Source organism: Loxodonta africana, chromosome 6, assembly GCF_030014295.1.
Source record: "Loxodonta africana isolate mLoxAfr1 chromosome 6, mLoxAfr1.hap2, whole genome shotgun sequence".
Lineage (NCBI taxonomy): Eukaryota > Metazoa > Chordata > Mammalia > Proboscidea > Elephantidae > Loxodonta > Loxodonta africana.
Genome location: NC_087347.1, coordinates 43279276 through 43284056, shown reverse-complemented (window position 1 = coordinate 43284056; position 4781 = coordinate 43279276).

Sequence of the window (4781 nt, the reverse complement as noted above, 5' to 3'; positions counted from 1 at the left end):
GGAGCGCGCGGGGGCCGGGAGCTGCGCGCCTGCCGCGGCTCGGCCGGGCGTCGGGTTCGCGCCCTCAAACCCCTCGGGGACCCCGGCTCCGGACCAGCTCGAGCCTGCAGCTCTCGCAGTCCGTTGTTGAACTCCGTAACCCTCTCTTGTTTCTCATTTCCCGAGTTCCTCGTTATAAATTGGAATGAAAACACCCAACTGATCAGAACATAAGGAACTGGTTGTGAGGCCTTTGAAGCATGGGTGAGTGGAACGAACTCTCCGTCTCCTTTTCTGAGCCCCCCGCACCCTTAGCCAGGTTCTTCCCTCCCGTCTCCGAGCCCCCACTGCACCTGTCAGACCCTCTGGTGCCCCTATTAGGAGCCCGTACTTCAGAGTCATTCCTAAATCCGCGGGCGCTTCTCAGTACCAGGATCTGGCGCGAGGTGGAGGCTCACGCGCTGTATTTAACTCTCATGTTAAAAGTTTAAAGAGGATTAAGTTAGTAACTGTTAATAACTGACCTCAAATGCACATATATAAATAACCATGTTTTTTGGCCATAAATGAGTCTTCTAGAGAAACGGTAAAATCTGAACTTAAAAACCAATTTTAGAAAAAATTTGGAACGAAGGCAAAAGTAAAACGATTACTGTCGAGAGATAATTTGATAAATTATTTCAAAGTGTTCAAGTGACTATAAAAATCAACTTCCTTAAAAAGTCTGCAGAAAGTTAATTGCAATTGTGACACAGACTAGCCAGGAAGAGCTTACACTTGAGGTGAGATTCTAGAATATTAATATTACAAAGTACTCACCTTAACCTGAACAAAGTAGTTCTAGAAGAGGAAAAAGGGAGGGTTGTTTAATAATAGAGAAGGTAAATTTGGATTGAAAATTTTAAGATGTCTTTAGAACAAGGATTCTTGTGCAGAGATTTATGGGGTTCAAGGAATCAGTGAATACTCTGAAACTATATGCAAAATTTTGGTAAATACCATCTTTCTGAGGAGTCTACAGCTTTTCTCAGATTCTCAAAGTCCAAAGAATTGCTTGGCAACAGTGGCTAATTACTGCACTTCCTTGGGGCAACTTTCCTGACCCATTTATGCTAAGTCTGGATACCCTCCTAAGGGGCATACCTCCACTCCCAGTCAACAACTATACTGTATTGTGATTATTACTTGCCTGTTTCCCTCCATTACATGCTGACTTTTCCAAAATGAAAACCTTGTGTATTTCTGGAGCCTTAGCTCCTAGCACAGTGCCTCATACTAGGCCCCAAATAAATGTTTATCCAATCAGTGAATAAATGAGATGGCTGATGAACAACTAAAGAATACAGTATGCCTAAAAAGAACTGAATCCTCTCCCCTCCCCCTGAAGCAGGGAAAGGTCCTCCCAGAACACACCAAGAAGTCAGAGTATGGGGTAAACCTGCTGGTTTTGTTTACTTAAGGAAAATTACAAAAAGATACACGATGTCTCCAAGCCATCAAAAAATAGAGCATTTACACATCACTTTTCCTTCACAAGTCCTAAGAAAAGTACGCAAGTGGTGCCAGAGTGTAGGAATGGTTTCAGCAAATAAGGCAGAGCTAGTGATGCCCCTCCAGGGCAGGAATGAGGTCTTACTCATGGTATTCAATAAATGTTTGTTGAATGAATAATCTTCCTTGAGCCGCTGGACTGATAAGATCCAACTTGACTGGATTGATAAGACCAGTCCTTGGGTGTCAGCGAAAAAGAGGAAGACCCTCAACAACATGGACACAGTGGCTGCAACAGATGGGCTCAAACATAGCAACGATCGTGAGGATGGTGCAGAACCAGGCAACCTTTCGCTGTGTAATACGTGAGGTCACCGAGTTGGAAGCGACTTCACAGCACCTAATAACAACATACTTTTATATGGATTTAATTTCGCTTAGAAGCACAAACATTTACAGAACTGTCATATTTCCCATCAACATATTAAGACAGAGAGCAAAGGCCCTGTGATCGGAGGGTGCCTGTATGAGAAACAGCAAAGAGACTGGTGTGGTTAGAGGAGAAGCAAGTAAAAGAGAAATAGACTATACTATCAGGGAGGTAATAGGGGGTTGGGTGTGGAACCTAGGGACTTATTAAGACAAGGAACAGAGGGCCCCCCAAATCTGCAAACAGAGTAACAAGAAATGGGCCAGGGCGCAGAAACAAAGCCATTTCCCAGAACAATGGGGCAGGGCATATAAAAATAGCCTGCATACTTCTTTAAAGTTGCCTTTCAGAAGCAGCTGGAGAAAACCAGGCCCAGGGACACGCGCAGAACATCTACCTGTGACCACTGTGCGACCTTCCACCAGAGGCAGCGAGGGGCTACAGCTCCAGCCGGGGAATCAAATCCAGGGAGCGAGAGACTGCATAGGCGCGACACCCCATGATAAGTCCTGCTACGAATCCCAGAGGCCTCCAGGACAGGAGCCATCTTGGAAAGCTGCTGCCTGCGCACCTTAACTGTTCCTGCCTGTGCCTATGAATAAACATGACTCTTTTCCTACCCAAGAGCTTTTAAAAACTCAGGCCTGTCTTTTGTTTTGTGAGAAGGGGTATGCGTTGCTCTAGGTCCTCCTCATCTCTGCTTGCAAGCCTCTTCAATAAAACTTTGCTCGTGTGGAAAACTGTGTGCCTTAGCTGCTCCTTCTTGACTGGTGAGAGGCAAGAACCTTATTTTGGTAACAATGTAACAGTATGACCAGTGCCCCCCCAGACTTCTACAAGCTAACTAGGAAAAGAGACCTTTAGATGACTTGGAATGTGAGGGTCCATAAATCTGGGATCCAAACCTGTAATCCTAGTTTCCTTAGGAAAGATCTTTACGTTTATTTTTGTGTTATGCAAACCTTTGGTTAGTCTCCTAAATAAAACTGTAACTGGTATTAGAAAATGTATTCATACTATTCTTCTGTTTTAAAGATTAGGGACCTGTTGAGCCTGAGATAATGAAAACAGCTCCATTTCTTCAAACCGTTCTACTTTGCCATCTGTCTGATTTTACCAAGGAAATCAGGAGAAGCATTACAGGAAGTACACTAGTGCAACTGGTGAGGTTACGGAGATCTTTCCAGGTGCCCACACCAAATGATTACTTAGATATTGCAAGCTAAACGTGCTCTTCCATAGTTTTGTTTAATCAAGTAAGCCTAGAGTTAAAAGTTAGAGACAGTATTATTAAAGATGATTTATTTTTTAAAGTGAAATATCGTAGAGAGATATATATATAAAAGTATTTCCTTCCCTCAACCAGCCACTGAAGTAAATTTGGTATTAATAAGCCCCAAACACGTTACTTAAACTTTACTAACTGTACATACAGTATAACCTGTGGAAGCCGGAACCCATGTAAGTAAGACCACTGTCAGAGAAGGAAAACGCAAGTATTTTCCACTAATGGAGGCTGACAGAAAAGACTGCACAGTGTCAGGCAGAAAACCTGAGAGACCTGGAAAAACAAGGCAGTGTTGCCAAGTTGTAGCTCTCAAAGGGTGGTAATACTAAAATTGAAAGGCAAAAATGTAAAGCTGAATGTAACATCATGGTAATATAGTATTAATAAATGCCATTCAAATTTATATAGTCTTTTATATAAAGACATTTTTACACTAATTCTTTACATTAAAAAACATCATTTTATGTATTACATAAGAATTGCCAGAATCTGTATGAGTTAAGGGCCCTGAGCTCTAGACTTGGATAAATCTGAATTTAAATCCTGACTCTGCCATTTACCAGCTGTTAAGTCAAGTAACTTACTTGCCCTAACACGTATCTTCCTTTTTTAAAAAATGCAGATAGAATAGTACGTATGTCACAGGACTCTTATAGTGGGGACAACTTTATTTCTAACTCATAGGCACCACCAGAAAATAATTTACTTCCTCAAAGCTTAAAACTGTAGAACTGATACTGGAACAAAGGTAGCCTAATCATATTAAAGAAACAACAAAAACCTTTTCTACATTGACGATTTATCTAAACAAAATACCATTAACATTATTAATATGTTTAATACTTAAAAGTCTATAATAGTAAAAAATGCCAGTATTAAAAGTGACAAGTTTCTGTTGTTTTAATACCTGGAGTTTTTGATTAGGAAGTTTGGATTTCACGTGTCTAATGAAACCTGATTTCCATTAGTGGCTTCTATTAAAAAGAGATGTTAATTGGATATCCCTTGCACATGGAGAACCTTAAAATGTCCTATTTTTTCCCTTCAAGAATAGGATTTTCACTGCTTGCTGCCGTGGGGTTGATTCTGATCCATAGTGACCTTGTAAGACTATAGGGTGGAACTCCATAGGGTTTACCAAGGCTGTAATCTTTAAACTCCCGTGGAGCTGCTGGTGGATTTGAACCGCCAGCCTTTCAGTTAGCAGACAAGCACTGTAACCAGTGCATCACCAGGGATATTTAAAGAATAGGATAGATATAATGATGCCAAAGACTAATATTTCTCCTTACATTTGCTTTATATAAGTGACGGATTTTTCAAAACTGTTGTTAGGTGTCGTTTTCAAAACTAGGATCTGTCAAAAGAATTTTGGCTCATATGAACAGATTTCAGTGTTGTTATCAGGAATTCCCAGATGGTACTTGTTGTGTTCAATTATACAATTACAATTTTTATCTCAATTTAAACTTTCATTTGTTCCTTCCCCCTGATGAAGCTAGGAAACATTCTGATAGGACGTAATTAACACTGATAATATATGTTCTACATAGAATAATTCTAAATAACTCAAGTTTCTACCCTAATGATCTC